The 16,877-nt window shown below is 39.9% G+C and overlaps 1 protein-coding gene across 1 annotated transcript in view; it reads left to right on the forward strand.

Moving 5' to 3' along the window:
• The window catches only part of LOC122805671 (probable G-protein coupled receptor 75), a 366,377-nt gene that overhangs the window by 209,617 nt on the left and 139,883 nt on the right, over positions 1-16,877 (forward strand). The window contains exon 2 of the mRNA XM_044075995.1: positions 648-808. The gene's annotated coding sequence lies outside the window, so the exon portion shown is untranslated. The remainder of the gene's footprint in view (positions 1-647; positions 809-16,877) is intronic.

The following is a 16,877-nucleotide window of genomic DNA, read 5'->3' on the forward strand; positions in this document are numbered from 1 at the left end:
CATCATTCTCATTGCTGCAGTAGCCTTTGGCTATAAGGGTTGATTACCAAAACCTATCCAAGCTGGGAGGAGAAAGGATAAAGTTTAAGGACCCCCTGGATAATTGTCCAAGCAAAGCCAGTCCTGGACTTGGAAAAGGAATCCCGTTTGTAATGCTTTGTAAAAGTATGCACAGAGGACCATGTTGCTGTTCTAGAATGCTTCAAGAGTCCAATGAAGCTTAAAGCCAATTGCTGCTCCTGTGAAACCTAAGAGTTGCTTCCTCTGCAAGTGAAAAGGAAGTACTGAAATTGTCTACTCATAGACAGCTGATTTCTCTCCAAGGGTCTAGCCAACCAGCTATCAAAGTGTAAGTGTGACGGGGGCAAGAGTTTTGAGAAGCTGGCCAGTTGTTGGATCCTAGGCGGGATGTAACCCATATAGCCCAAAGCTTCTGCAGCAGCAGCAAAAATGATGAACATATTACTTTGCTTTTAAAAGATTCAGAATGTATGATAAATATGTACTTCTCAAAACAGTAGAACATATTTTCATGATGACAAGAGTTAAGAATCAATATCTTGAATCATTGTTGCACTCTCTGAATGAAATAATGGCTTATTTTATAGAACCACAATGTAATGATTTCCTTTTTTTTCCTCCTGCAGACCACATACAATTACTGTACTGCAATCTCCATTTCCAGTTTAGTGCTGTGATCAGCATTTGGTCAAAACAATGACTGAAAATATCAGAAGCAATTACCTGTATCAGCCTGCATTCATTATAACACACTGGAGGACTGTTAATCCAAAACGCAAAACCTGTGGTAAGTATTACTGCCTAGTAACACTTCCATCAATTTACATTATTTCCTAATTTATATATATATATATATATATATATATATATATATATATATATATATATATATATATATATACATACATACACAACACACACACACACACACACACACACATTTATACATACATGTGTGTGTGTGTGCCTATGGGTGCACCATGTGCATGTGCTTGTGTGTGTACAGCCACACAAACATCAGTTTTATTAATAGTAAAATAATTGATCATTGCATTTTAATGACAGACTTTCACTCATCAGTAATGCTCCACATCTCTCTATAAAATTTCACCTTACAAAAAATATTACACTTATAAAATACGGATATGTGAAATCAAAGCAATACTCATATATCATACCATAACACTCATACATTGTCTTTGTGGTTCCAGGGGTATTTCCTTTATAGGTTCATAGGCCTATTTAGCTTATACATTTTTTTGGCTTATACGCCACCCGCTTTATTTGGGAACTATACCCATTATTTTGCCTGTGCCTCTGTTGACACTGACACTGAGGTAATTCCTGGGGTATCTGCGGATTCCCATCCATTGGTCAAGATTCTCTCTTGGTCAAGATTTGCTCTGTCTGCCTCACACATGTACCGGGATTTTGTTCCACATAGGGGGGAGTCTTTGATGAATCTATATCCCTCTCACGCCGTCCTATAATAGCCGTGGTCGGGTTTAAGTCTCCCGCCTTGTGGCTCTGATGGATATAGATTTTCACCTATTTGTAGCTTTTGGGGTAAGAGGTTTTTTTTTTTTTTTGACTATGCTATTTTTTTTTTTTTTGGCATTTAAGGGCGGTGGCTCTGTGTTGGTTATTCTGTCTTGTGAGACTCTGTGAGATATCTGTGTCAGATGTGTTTTTCTTTATTGCGTTCCAGCAGCAGTCATCAAACTTTGTCAGTCATAATACCCTCCCTGTGTTTGCTTTGTACTTGAAGTAGTATGTAAACAAACAAGTGGCCCAAGACTGCCCCCTGTGGGACACCACTTGTGACAGGCTTTGAGTCTGACAGCTGATGAGTTTTCCTCAGACCCCGAGAGTGGGTTGTATCGAAAGCCTTAGCCAGGATCGAGGTAGGCTGTATGACTGCCTTTCCCTCATCAATGGGTCAACCAAGTTTGCTAATGGCGGTAATTCCAGGGTCTGTGTGGGACCACAGTTGCAGTGCGCACCCCCTGGTGCGTATCCAGAGGTAAGACTTATGCTGTGTTTTTTGCTTTGGAGAGAGCAGTTCTCACTTGGGCGCTGGAGATGTTTGGGGGGCTGCACTCATTTGGTATAGAGACTGTCTTATTGCAGACAAGTGTAAGATACTACACCAGAATAGCAATACAATTTCACTTTCATTCTAGCTCAGTCTAAGTTGGAAGTAGTAATGACTGCGTATTTAAAATATGAGTATTTTTTTGCAGTATTTATAGGTTCATAGGTGTTTATTAGGCTAATGTCCACAAGGGGATTTTAAGCCTAGTCATGCTTTCCAAATGTGTCTGACAAATTTTGATAGCCTAGGGCTATTTCCAGGGGTATAAGTAGACTTGGGCATGGGTAGTCAAGCATTTACAGGTTGCCTTTGTCTGACAGCAATGTAAGTGCCAGACAAGGGATACATTTTTGATTCCCCATCCACTGGTCCAAGTTATCCCTGAACTGGGTTAGGGAAGAACTCTGCTTGATATGAATGGGAAGTCTGTTCTCAGAAAGGTGGTCTCTGAGATGCATACCTGTCCCTCCAGCATGTCTTATTTATGTTGCAGATGAGGTTTAGGTCCCTAGATCAGGTAATTCTGATGATATTTGTTTTTCAGATGTGCAACAGGTCCATCAGAGCAGGATCAGAGGTTTTTTTATAGACCAGACATAGATCACTTCTCAGCAGTATGTAGAAGAGTGAGTACAGGAAAAGGGCTCTGAGGTAGTTCATGTAGGAAATGTTGTTTACACCCTGTATTCTATTTGTAAGGAACATCTGTGGATGCTCCAGGTGTTATATAACCATGGTAAGGTACATATCAAAGGGGACATATACTCAACTGTTTGCCAGATGAGGGCTGAGTACAGGGGAACAGTGGTACCCTTTGACCTAGATGCTATACCCTTGCGTATAAGTGCCATACCCCTGCTCTGAAATCTAGAACAAAATTCATATATTAGGAAATATATCTGGAAGGTGCAACTGAAACGTTGGTGTAAAAGGAGGAGAATGGTAAAGGACAGGTTTGACCTTCATGTCAAAATGCTGTACTTTATAGCTTTTGTTAATTTTGAAAAGATGCAGACTAATTTTTCATTTCAAAATAAAAAATTAGGCAAAAGGAAAAACATTTTATTAACCTTTTTGCAATAAGGTCTGCAAGCTTATATATACATGGTTGGCTCCCATAATGCTACCTATCTAATTCACTATTACATCTTGGTGACATCTTAACACATCATAGCTTTGCATGTCAATGTGTCAATGGTACTGTTCTTTGTTGGTAGGTCATGCAAATCGTTGAAGAGGGAAAGCTGAGTTTCTTGTTTTTTTTTTTTAATACTTTCCCTCTTCTCCGAGTTTACACAACCTCAGAGGTAGCAAACATAGAGACTGTGGGTGTGGAGACTGTGTCTATTTCAGAGGGGTGTTGATACTGCTTTCAAGTCTTTTGCACTATCTGATACATTGATTTGTTAAGATTATGATTCTACATTGTTTAAATATTATAACTGACGTGTTGTATCTCAACCAGGAGATGGAATATTTTATAGTAGATCCTCTAGTCTACAGACTTGAAACACCTGACATTAACACTGTTTCAGACAATGACTAGGCAGGCACTAATTAACAATGGGCATTAATGCCTTAAATGTCTGTTCTTAACACAACATTGTAGAATGAAAATGCCCAGACCTGAATTTTTATGAGAATATAACATTTTCCATTTGTATTTATAACATTCAGTGTTCTTGTTCAAATCGATGGTTCTTTCAGATAAAATAATAAAACAAAAGTTACATGCTTAACATAATGCTAGATCTGTGTTGTTTTGTTTTGTCCAGTTCAACAACAAGGTTATCGGATCCAACAGGATCCGACCTCAGCACTTTTCAAGAGCTTCAATCCAGGGCTTTGAGTCTTCCTTCTACTCAAATTCCCTCCAGTCCCACATCAGATCAGGTTTGCCTGCAAACAGTTAGAAATATCTACTATGAAATGTAAACAGGTAGCTGACCACCTTATCTGACAAATAAGTCATAAGTACCAAGAGCAAGAAAGGGTGTCCGAGAGACAAGACCACCTGGTCAGGTCTAACTGTACAACCAGGACTTAAAAAAGACAATTTTGTATGGTAGATGGATGGAGGGATATTGAACTGGGAGAAACAAGACAACATGCATTTAGCGTTATGGTAAGTACGCAACTTTTACATCCGATTCAACAACTGAGACAAATTCTCAAACAACCCATAGGGTTGTATCAAGGAAGAATATTCCTGAGAATGGTGGAGCCAAAAGGATCAGTATTGTACATTCAGCTTGTAATGTGACACAAAGGTATGAGCAGTAGATCAAGTAGTGGAAATCCTACTCATAATAGCAGTAAAGGTAGCCACCACTCTGGTAGAGTGAGCCTTTGGTTTGCCATTTAAGGACAGTCCCATTTTTTTCATAAACAAAGGCAATATAGTCAGAAAGCCACTGGGGCAGTGTTACTTTACAAACTCCTTGACCCAACTTAGCTTTTGAAAAGGCAAGGAAGAGATGATCAGACTTTCTGATAACCTTTGTCCTGTGTAAGTAAAATAAAACTTGAGTGGCTAATGAACGTCAAGCAAATATAGTGCATATTATCCTTCATTCAAAAACTTTGGGAAAAACACAGGTAGATTGATAGTTTGGCTAAGGTTTGCTTCAGAGGCCACCTTTGGAAAAAAGTGGGGATTTGTTCTCAAAGATACTCTGTCTTAATGAAAAAACAGATACAGAGGTTTACATGATAAGAGCTGCAACTCAGAAATCCTCTTTGCAGATGTGATAGCCACCAAAAAGGGAGTGTTTCAAGAAAGAAAGAAATTTTAGATCCACAGCAGCAGCAGGATCAAATTGAGGTTTTGTCAAAGCCTGAAGTATGATAATAATATCCCAAGGGGAAACCTGTTGTCTGATTGAGGGTCTTAAAATGAAGGTTCCTTCCAAAAAGGCCTTCAAAATCTTTACAGAAGCAATAGAAGTCTGATTCTGCCCCGTGTGAAAACTGGAGATGGTCACTAACTGCACTTTAATAGTTAAAAAACTGTATCCTTTGTGAAATAATTCTGCCAAAAACTCTAATATTAGTGGAAGGGGGGCTGAGAAAGGGTCTAAGCCTCTGGAGGAAGCCTATATGGTATAGCTTTTCCATTTGCAAAAAATATTTCCTGGTGCTTGTTTTTTGTGAGGAGGATAAAATTATTTGAATAACCAGAGCAGACAACCTGGCATGCCTGGCCACTGTTAAAATTGAAGAAACCAAGCAAGTAATTTCAACATTTTCTGGTCCCCAGTGAGAATGACCAAAGAAGTGATACTGAAGGTCTGGCTGAGGGTCTGACACCCAAGGTGGATGTCTTAGATGAGGCCAGAGAAAGGGAAACCAAACCTGCTGTCACAAAAGGTAGTAACGAGGATAACTTTGGCCTTGCACCTCCTGGCTTTCTGAAGAAAATTTGTTATCAGAGGAAAGGGAAGAAAGGCATAAAGGAGGTCCAGGGGCCAACTGTGGACTAAAGCATCCCTCAGAGCCTGTCCCTGTGAAGGGAACAAGGCAAAGTAACCACTACACTTGTTGTTTAGGTATTAAGTGAAAAGGTCACAGGAAGGTTGGCCCAAGTGACTGAAAATCTGCTTCACCACTGTTTGATTGAGGGGCCACTCATGGGGCAGAAAGAAAGACCTGCTCAATTTGCCCTCCAGAACACTGTGTTGTACTTAGAAAGCAATGGGAAGACATATTCCACTGCCACCATCTCCTGGCTTCCTGGCAAATGGATATGAACGGGTTTCTCCCTGCTTGTTGATATACCAGACTACCACCATATTGTCCATCTGGATTGAGATCACACCCTCATAAGGGAGTCCTGTAAAGTCTACAATGTTAGAATGACTGCCTTCCTCTCCAAGATATTGATGTGAAGACTGACCTCTTTCAATGCCCCAGAATCTTAAACAGTTTTCCCCTTGAAATTCACCCCAACCCCAGAAGGGAAGCATCCGTGGTCACAGTGGCTACTGTAAGTGGTGGGGAGAGCGGTCACCCCCATGATGCAATTGAAGAGGTCAACCACCAGTTGATGTGATTTCTGAAAATTGGTGTGAGATGTACGGATCTATGAAGGGAATGTGACATCAAGGACCACTGAATGGACAGTGTCTACTGCAGGACTCTCTTGTAATACCTTGATGAGGAACTAGACTGATCAAAGCTGCCATCAAGCCCAAAAGCCAGATAATACTTCTTGCTGGTGGACAAGAGTGGTGAAGGACCTCTGAAGCTACTTGATGCAGGGGCAATATTCTGGACTGCAGGAGTTTGGCTATTTGAGAAACTGTGTCCAGGTGTCATCCAGTAAACTCTTATCCTCTGAGCTGGTGTTAGCTGACTATTGGTGAAATTAGTAGTAATTCCTAACAGTGGAGCAAGATGCAGCAAGATGGAGCAAGAAGTACCTGCCTTGAACTAGTATATCCTTGGCTGGTGTGGTAAGAAGCCAGTCCTCCAGATACAGGAACACCTGGAACACCTGCAGCCTGAGCTATGCTGCTACCACTGCCATGCATTTGGCGAACATCCAAGAGGCTGTAGTGAGACTGAAGGTCTTAATTGAAAATGATTGATTCCCAGCCAGAAATGGAGAAATCTCCTTGACTGCTTTGCTATCTTGAAATGATAGTATGCATCCTGGAGATCTATGGAGCACATCTAGTTGTCCTTTCTCAGATGAGGTAGAATGGACCATCAGAAATTTCATCTGTTTCATAAACTGATTGAGGCAGCTTAGGTGGTCCAAGATATACCTTATGTCCCCTGTTTTCTTTAGGCAATGTCCATTAAAGTTAATCCCCTTCAGCCTTGGGGATGAGTCTGACTGCAGAAGTTTCCTGGCCAAAAGAGTCCATGGTTGTTACTGTATTGCCTGATAGCTCTTTATGTAACTGTATTTGTATTTCTGTATTTCGGTTATATGTGTATCAACTTGTAATTTGTATGTGGAGCTTTTCTCCCTGGGCCTCCACTGAAAATGGGCTCACCTAGGCCCAGTGGACCTTCCTTGTAAACAAATGCAATCAATAACTAAATAACTAAATAAATAAATTTGGAATCAAAGCTTATTCTCCCTTTCCTGGTTTTGGGAAAAGATACTTTGTGGGGTGAAAAAGACTATCTTGACTTCTTGCCTTCCTGTTTGCTTCTAGTAATTGCTTCCTTCACTTTAGGTCCAAGCAGGGTCAAACCATCAAAGGAGGCATTAATGAAGGACATCTTGAAGCCTTCTGCAAAAATCACATAGGCATATCCAGCTGTGCCGACAAATAGCAATGCGGTACCTGCTACCCTGGCTGCACCATCAGCTGTATTGGAAAGTAGACACCTGGATACATTAGTCCTTGACTGAAGGGTAGACAACTGGAACTCTCCTGACTTTTGGATGTCAGCAGGTAGATTATTCGAGGGGATTTATCAGCTCTTTTGTCAAATCCCTCTGAAAACATGTCATAGGTACTTCAGTGCTCTGAGTGCAAAAGTTGCTAAAGCATATGTTCATTTTCCAAACCTGTCCAAAGCCCTAGACACTCTATTAGAGGGATGAACAGATGTGTTCTCTTCTAAGAACTCTTTTCCTGTGGCTGCCATGACAACTATAACATCTATTGGGGACCCTTGCTCCAGTGGGACCTAGTTCTACGGGCTATCAAAATGGGTTCCTACCATACTTTTTGGAAACTAGGTCTATTAGTTTATCAAAGGGCAGAGCCACCCAGGAGGTAGAAGAACCAGCCTGAACACTGCAAGGAATAACAACTCCTCAGAAGAGGAAGCTTTGAAAAAACAACTCTTTTCTTCTTCATTAATTCCAGAAAGCCTCAAAAGGAGTCATCTTCTAGATGGGATTGTGGAGAACAGTCTCCCTCACTGAAATCTGTGTCATCAGTGACTGACTCAATGAAGAGTCCAAATTTCACCTCTTACAAGCCTGTTTCCTTGGAACCCCTCCTTTTAGGCTTCCAGGGAAGGCTCAGAATCAGACAGGCAGTTCGCCTGACAAGAATCATTGAGGCTGAAGGAGGCTGACTGTCCTTATCGATATGAGTGGATACAGAAACAGAATCACAGGAGGTCAGGACAGAACGGACTGTGGCAGAGACACCTCCTTTCTCTCTACCTGGAGAGAATCCTCTCGAATGTCTAGAAGGCCAAAGATAAAAATCAGGGCCAAGGGGGTACCCCCCGATCTGCAGTGGAAAAGAGTGGGTTGCACTCTGCACTGACCCAACCTTACCCAGCTCAGAAGCCAACAATGGTGCAGAGCCGGCAAGCTCCAAGTGACAAGGGGAAGGAATGGCTCTGAGAACTTTGAAGTCGACCCCGACCCTAGGGCCTAGGCTCAGTGACTTCTGCTTCAAGACTCATCCTGATGTGACACTGCAGGAGTTGAGAGAGATTAAGAGAAACTATCAGAGTCAAAGTTGAAAAGGCTGTCAGCTCTGACATTGATGCTGTACTAGGCATACTCAAATATGTGGGCTTCAAATCTGACAGTTAGCAGTCAGACAAGGAAAGAAGAAACCAGTGGTGGGGCAGTATGGGCCATACCTGGAGCCCTCAAAGGAGTGAGTGCCGGGATGACCCCCAGTTGAATCTGTATCCAAAGGAACTTCTACATCATCATGTTGACATTAGCTTCTGAAAGACTCCTCAAAGAATGAAAGGACCTGAAGGATGAAGCTGTCGAAGGTGGCCAAGAAGAGCACTTCTCTTGCTTCATTCCTCATTCCTGCAAGAGAAGCACTCCTCATTCCTGAAATAGCACTTCTCTTGCAGGGATGGGAAGTAAGGCATCAGATTCACCAGCTCCAGTGAGAAACCTAGAGGAAGAGATGGTGTTTAGATCCAACAAGGCTCCACTTCCAAATGCCTCAGTGTCTTTGGAACCAGGCTGGAAAACTCCAATGGTTCCAGCAACTTTTACTTAGATTTTTCTGATCTCTTTTCTTGTTGTTTCTCTTTTTCTCTGCTAGGTTTCTTAGCTTTTTCTCTCTCCTTGTCTTTCTTCTTTAGAACTTTTACTTTCTCCATCTTCTTTGCTAAAGGAGAGAAAATCTGTGTGGCAGGAAGTGGTGAACTCTCCGTATGAGCAAAAAAAAAGGTCCTTCAGCACAAGCTTATCTCTTGGTAAAGCTCTAGCCTCAATAGAAGCACATGCATCACAGTCTGAAACTAAATGTATGACCTCTAAACAGTAGACACACAGCAAGTGCAGATCCTCTAGCTGTACTTTTTTAAACATCTTTATTAAATTATTACTTGTGATATAGGCAAACTTTCATTTGTATAAAAGTAACGAAACCATATTAACAACTTCCCCTTTACAAACACTATACATCATATATATTGTCTTCCGCCATAGAACCAACCACGAAACAGCTTCAGTCACTCAAAAAACTAAGAATCCAAAAAGGAAGTCACCAACCTCTCCGTATGCTGACAATAATAATTTTAGTAGAGAAACCAATTCGGTACTTAGTTATGCACTTCCAAATAAGTGTAGATACGTAGATTCACCAGGAAAACCAAAGGTAGGTAAAAAAGCTTTAATCCACAAGTCAGATCAGAAAACAAAACACCACGATAATCACAAGCGCTTTCGCCCGTTACGTGGTGTTTTGTTTTCTGATCTGACTTGTGGATTAAAGCTTTTTTACCTACCTTTGGTTTTCCTGGTGAATCTACGTATCTACACTTATTTGGAAGTGTATAACTAAGTACCGAATTGGTTTCTCTACTAAAATTATTATTGTCAGCATACGGAGAGGTTGGTGACTTCCTTTTTGGATTCTCATATATATTGTCATATATTGTATAATCTAAACATCATTAGATAAATTATTCAGTTCCTGCTCTCTCCTAAACCTCACTCCCCCAAAACATTTTTCTACATGTATTGTTCCCACAATTTCCATTTTGTATGTAATTTAATCTTACCCTTTTCTGAAGATCCCACCTCCTGTTCTTTTATCTCTGTTACAATATTCACTATTTCAAATATAGGTTCATAGATTAGTACTAGGCTAACTGCCCTTGTGAGCCATTTTAAGCCTAGCCAATTACCCCATGTGAGAATCAAACCCTGCACCTTGTGTTTGTAAGGTAACCACCTTAACCATTATGCCAACCTCTTGATTTATTTTTTGATTTCTATTTTCCATTAGTTGTTTTTTTTGGCAGCCACCAGAATTAAATTTACAAAGGCCTTGATATGTCTAGGCAAGTCAGATTGCGTATCTCAGCTCAAAACAAATCATTTTCTTAGTTACATTCATTTGCTCACCCAGTATTCTTGCCACAGTACTCTGTAGGGAATTTTTATTCTGCCAATTCATTATACTCCCAAAACATGTTTGAAGTTATTTCTTTCTTCACTATCACACCTCCAACATTTCCCATCTACCTTAGGAAAATTCTTTAGAGTCTGCTTAGGGTATAAAATTATCTATGCATATACTTCCAGGCAAAAATTCAAAATTGGTTGCATATTTGGGATTTTTTTTGTTATTTCCTCCCAATTTTTCTGTGACCTGCATATCTAATCTCTCATCCCAATATTTTCTGACCTCTTCTGATTGACTCTTATAATTATCGTGCAATACTTCACATGCCCTACTAATTGTCCCTTTCTTACAGCAGCTTCTATTCTAGTCTCAGTTAAAAACTGAACCAGTGCAGGTCTTTCACATAGGATTCCCCTATCCCTTTTCCTTTTTCTATACACTGATATCAATCCCTGACAGGGAAGGCAATCACTAGCCTGCAATCCAAATGTCTTCTTAGCCTCTTTACATTCTATTACCCTTCCTTCTCTAATTATTTGTTCCCAAAACCTTGGTTCTGTTGTCAGCTTCCTCTAGTAAATTCCAGCCCCCTCTTGTCTATTCTCTCTACCAGGCAGAATCTCTTTCTCCATTACCATATTGGCTTAGTTCTTAGTATAAATTCTGCTAATTTATGAATATAATACTCTGTATGACTGTTGTTTTTTCTCTTTAAGGATTTGTGTCCAAAATCATATTCTTTCCTTGTTTCTTGAATTACTCCCCCGCTTCATCATCATCTCTTTACAGTTTAAAATGTAGCTTTATGCTTGTTTTATGCTGTTTACTTAACAGCCCTAATTGTGTAGCTCTAAAATATCCCTTCAAATCAGGTAATCCTAAATCTCCTTGTTCTGCTAGGAGGATCAACGTATCCCACTTGACTCTTGCTCTCTTTCCCCTCCCAAGTAAAATCCTTCAATTCTTTATTAACTACAGTCTACAACTTCTCCTCTGGTTGATAAAAATATGCCTGTCCTGTGTATAAAACTAAAGGGACTAAAACTATCTTATGCCAGTATCTTATGGCCACAGGCTGAGCATTTTTAAACACAGTGGTGTTGTCCAACATGTCTGGGGGAAACAAAGGTTAAACAGCTCACCTCCACAACAGAAGAGCCATAATAATAACAGTAGTAACAATTCCCTAACTAATCCAACACTAAACAGACTAAAATAAAACAAATATTGATAACAAGACTAGTCTAAAGTTATTTAGGAAAATTATGAGAATATAGAGAATTTATTTTAGTTGTTATTGAAAATAGGAGAGAATTTATAGAAAAAAACTACAATAAAGGGAAAAGCTGAATAAACAAACCAGATATTATAGTACAAATAACTTCATCATCAATTATCCTTAAATAAAAGTCCTTCAAATTGCATGCCTTGATAGATCAAGCATCAAACGAGATCTGAGGAAATCTGGAGACCATAGGGAATTATGGGTAGGGGAAGAGTCAGGGCTCTGTATTCAAGCTCATGAAAGGCATCGAGGTCAGATCTGGTCAGATCCGATAACCCAATTGTTGAATTGGCGCAATGATGCAAAGATTAACCTTGTCGCCTCACAGCAAGAGGTTCTCCAGTTCAATTCTCGGCTGGGATGCCTTCTGTGCAAAGTCTGCATTTCCTCCCTGCATTCATGTGGATTTCCTCTGGGTACTCCGGTTTCCTCCCACGTTACAAAGACATGCGTCTGGAGTGTTCCTGGGCCTCTGCTGAAAATTGGCTCATTCCAAGTCAGACTTTCCCAGTAAACAAATATTAAATAAATAAATAAAATAAATGAATCAGATGAAAAAGACAACACTGGATCTCTAGAATTTGAAACTGAAATTTATGAATCTCACTACTATTTCAACCTCTTTAAACAATGCATTACTGTAATTATCTTTACTGATGACATTTATATTTTCTGTTATCTTTACTTTCAGCTTTCTGGTAGTTTAATAAAGTAAAATGCTCTGCAGTATTCAGATTTTTGCCAACTAAACTACACTGTTGGCATTGCAAAAAGCATATCCAAGAAGTATTCATTTCTTCTTAGAATTAGGATGAAGAAATTGATTCCAAACTTTGGTATAACCACAGCTACGGAAGTTTCTATATGTAAAAAGTATTGTTGTTATTTAAGATTTTTGTTTAAGGCATTCTGTTCTAGTACATCTTTCAAGTTTGTGTACCTACCACATTGTTGAAATGATCTCCTTGGCAACTTCTTAGCTATATGTTACAATACAGGTAAATATTTACTGCTTTTGACAATACTAAACCAATTATATTCAAATTAATTTTATATTGTTGTAGTCTGATCAACTTCAAAATGTTTACCTTTTCTTTAAATCAGTTAAGCATATTGTTAGTTTCTTGATCTGTAATCTTAAATTTATCTTGATCTGTTGGTACTCTAGAAGCAGTTGCAAAGAGAAATATAGCTATACTAAGAAAAACTTACCATGATGTGAACTAGTAGTATGTTCAAAGGTAAGTACTAGGCCTGCTACTCTTGCGGGTCATTTTAAGCCTAGTCAGTTTCTCCTCTGGTGCTTGAATTAACCTTCCCCATACTCATCAACCTAAACAAATCAGATTTAACCAAACAAATTACTTGCTACAAAAAACAGCAACATTTGCTACTGACTCGCCCTTTAGTACATATCACTGCCTAGTACTCAAGCAACTATCCTAGCTAGAATTACCAAACCTGCTCACCTTGACCAATTTATAACACCCCACCAAATCCTATATAATCTCGACAAAACTCCTGCACTACATGGCCTACTCAATATCTATTCCAACAAATGTCTGCTAAGATCCATCAACAAAGCATTAGTCGACATAACCAAAAGCAAAAATAGCTCTGGGCCTCCCTCTACTCTACTTCTATTGCACATACATGTAATGCCATTCCTCAAGAAATCAGGACAACAGAAAACAAAAGTAACTTAAAAAAAAATCCTCCGGTTCCATTTAAATAGGTCTTGGATATGTAACTGTTCAGACCCTGGGTAGCTCCCCCATAATGGAACTATAAGACTCTCTCTACATAATAGTACTCAACTATACCCTTTCACTATCAACACTTCACTACCACCCACCATTACTTAATACAAGCTCTCATACTGGGGTATACTATTCCTGGCCCCACAAAGTCTGCGCTGTAAATGTTTACTTAGAACTAGGCAAGCCTCAACTCAAGTGCTTCAGATCAGCTGCTCTTATTGCAGCACTTGCAAAACAGAAATCAGCACTTGTCCTAATCTCCTAGACAGCACTATTATTCTCCAAATTTCCTAGATAGCACTATTATAATATAGCATAAGACCCTCAATCGTTCACAGGACTTAAGTTCAATTTACTCTTCAAAGCATGTCCAGAGGTCAGCTTCAGGTGTACTCTCCAGTTCATCTGGTGGAATTGGGCATCCTGAGGCAATGTCACAACTGCCTCATGTATACAGACAACCCTCTCCTCTTACCTCTAGACACAAACACTTGTGAGAGATGCAAATATACAGCCAGACTGGAGGCTAAGCGCTCTCAACCCATGAGTGTAACAGACAGTCAAGAGGATAAGGGACACACTTGCATCACACCACCTGTCACACATGAATCTACAATACAAGCACCGGCAAAACATACGCATAAATACACAAAAATATATTCGGAGGCACTAGGTACCAATCTGAAAAAGAAACAGTGCCCTCCAAAGTAGACAAGCAAGCAACCTGCACCCCCAAACACAAGCCAGAAAACACATAATTCACCTCAGCAGTGTGCCTTACAACAGCCCTTAAGGCAAAACACCATACCTAACACGCTAGTAATAGGAGACTCTATAGTAAGGCACACGGATGTTCCACTCACCAGGCTGAACAAGGAGAAGGTTACTGTCAGCTGCCTGTTGGGTGCTTGGATTCGCCACATAACACAAGCACTTAGGTCACTCCAGAACAAGTACAAGTATGACGCTGTCATTGCACCTGTTGGTGTGAATGATCTAAGATGTACCTCCCTGGACTACATGAAAAGAGACATTGAGGAGCTCTCTGATCATGTAGCCCAAGCTGGTATGACCCTGACCTTGAGTAGCATACTACCTTCACCTAGAATGATACCACAATACAAAGACAAAATGATCAATTTCAACAATTGGCTAAGCTTCTGGTTCTAAGGGGATCCAGTGTCTGTCTGCCTGGGATGACATGATAGACAAGCCTTGCTGTTTTGCCAGAGATGGGTTGCACCTGTCACACCTAGGTTTTTGAATACTGGCCAAGGTTCTTGCCGTCCCCATAGTGCCTTTTTTAGGCAAGGCTCAAAGGACAAACCAACCACCGTAACCAGCACAGGCAATGCTACTCAATGCCAGACGTCTCAACCTCAAAATGCACACACTCGAGGCTCTCCTCAGCATGGAGAAAATCAATGTTTGTGCAGTGACGGAAACCTGGTTCAAGGCTCAAGAGAGCACCCCAGCACTGCCAGGTTACAATTCATATCATACCTTCCGGCCTCAGTTACCGGATCGCAGTACAAAGGGCAGAGGTGTATCCATATTCATCAAGGATACCCATATCTCCAGGTTAGTAGCACAGCATGATGCCCCAGAGATCATCCATGCACAACTATCACCAGGAAAAAACACATTTCAAGTCATAGCTGGTTATAGATTGCCCACCATGTCCCAAGATGCTCACTCTGCATTCCTTGAGACATTGGAAAATATAAAGGTCCTACCCAACACCATAATCTTGGGTGATTTCAACTACCCTGGTATAGATTGGGCGAACTACCAATGTTCCAACTCCTATGCTCAGTGATTCATAGAACTTATAAATTCAAATGCCCTTGAACAACTAGTGTGTTCCCCCACTAGAGGGGACAACATATTGGATTTAATCATCACAAATATGGGCGCCCAGTGTACCACACCCATTATCACTCCCTCCTTGGTCAGATCCGACCACAAACTGATAACCCTGGACATCCTCACCCCTCCACCTCCCCCAGTCAAAAAAACCATAGTCAAAAACCTTTCCAAAGCAAACTTCAAATTACTTGCGTCAGAAGTGGAAAGCTTCACTATTCCCTTGCAGAAGGATAATGATATCCAGGATGCGGAATCCTACACCAAGGCACTCTATATGCATCTTCAGGATTGCATGAACTGTGCTATCCCAAATAAAACGAAACACAAGTCCTCGCTCGTACGGCATGCACGGCCAACCAAACTTCAGAACAAACACCAAAAGGCCAGCATGGTAGTTCCACAGTTTAATGTGAGGTAAAAAAACGGACAAAATGTCCCACACAAAATAACCTTCAGTTACTCAAACTAGTTTCGGCACATGCCTTCTTCAGTGAGTATGAAAATACAAACATGTGGACCACAACCAGACGTCAATATATATAGCTACTAACCAATAGGAAAAGAGTCAATGTGCTTTGGGCTCATAATACAAAAGTAAATTAACACAGTAGAATTAAAGAATATACAACCAAAACACATGGATGTATATATATACATTTAAACAGAATAATAATTCCAATAAAATGTACAAGATGATGACAAAGGCAAAAATGTATAAAAATACATATGACAATATAAATTGTATTTACCTCTTACAATAATCTGGAATGAAAATTTCTGATAAAATTATATATCCATGGCCACAGAAAATGAATATTAAGGGTGTAGTTGTGACAAGATCAATCTAAATGTGTTATGCTATATGTCCAAAACATGACACAATGACTGTCATAAATTAATAGATCATAAATGGTCATTCAGACCAGGTAGAAATAATGCACCAAGATGTGTAATCCAGTATTTTTCTTTGTGACTTAATATTCCTTGCCAACCTGTTTGGTTGTGTCTGTTTCCAGTGATTCTACCTATAATGGTAAACATAAATTTGGCACTTGGATGTTTGATAGTATGTAAATAAAGAGCATTGGACAGTTTGTGATTACGAATATCACTCCGATGTTCCCCAATTCTGATTCTCAATGAACGTGATGTTTTGCCAACATAGAATGATTTGCATTGGCATGTTGCCAAGTAAATAACCCAACTGGTGGAACAATTACCAAAGATTCTAACATCATATACTTTGCTAGTGTTAGAACTTGTAAACTGTTTTAACTGGTTAACTTGAGCACATGAAATACAATGTCCGCATCGAAATGTTCCTAATAATTCATCCCCCATAATGGTAAGTTGTTTATATTTCGCTCCACCACTTTCTCTCTGCTTATAATGGGAAAACAAAGTCCCCAGTGTTTTTCCTCGCCTAAATGAAAACGAGCACTGGTTATCCAGGATACCCCTCAAAAATTCATTGGCTAACAGGATATTCCAATTATTGTTCACTGCATGCCTAACTGTTTTATGATTTTTGCCCAAAGTGGTGA

Source organism: Protopterus annectens, chromosome 6.part1, assembly GCF_019279795.1.
Source record: "Protopterus annectens isolate FY-2018-M chromosome 6.part1, PAN1.0, whole genome shotgun sequence".
Lineage (NCBI taxonomy): Eukaryota > Metazoa > Chordata > Ceratodontiformes > Protopteridae > Protopterus > Protopterus annectens.